This window comes from Acyrthosiphon pisum, chromosome X, assembly GCF_005508785.2.
Source record: "Acyrthosiphon pisum isolate AL4f chromosome X, pea_aphid_22Mar2018_4r6ur, whole genome shotgun sequence".
NCBI classification, from domain to species: Eukaryota; Metazoa; Arthropoda; class Insecta; order Hemiptera; family Aphididae; genus Acyrthosiphon; species Acyrthosiphon pisum.
The window spans coordinates 124,847,689-124,848,233 of NC_042493.1; positions in this window are offsets into that span (position 1 = coordinate 124,847,689).

Sequence of the window (545 nt, forward strand, 5' to 3'; positions counted from 1 at the left end):
CATACTAAAATCAATAAATTATCATATTATTATAATATGCATTTTCGTAGTCCTTTTATTTATGTACTGACCTACAATTTTATTGAGTTTTAAGAAGTTCGAATTAAGTTTAAGCGCGTAGTTCTTCTTCGTTAATAATAAATGTGTATACAAAAACACATGGTATATAATTATTATGAAATGCTACAGTTACATTGGTATATTTTATAAAATGAATGGTTAAAGGGCTGAAAAATATATTATGGGCATTGTGTTGCGTGACAATAATGTTGTTATACTTTAAACCTATAACCGTAGTCACGCATTCGTATGTTTAATAAATTACTCAATCGAGGAGCCACCTACTATATGAAGTTCCATTATTTTGTTACCCAACTTAATCTGTGCGAGATGACTAAACAGAAATCTATGGCACTTTGGCGGTAATACCCGATTAAACCGTCCCGGGTCTTCACTTGTGATTTTTCTTCACTGAATGACAGATTAACTGACCGTCGCCGTGAAATACACGATCGTATATAATATGGTGTTAACTGGTGGAAGTG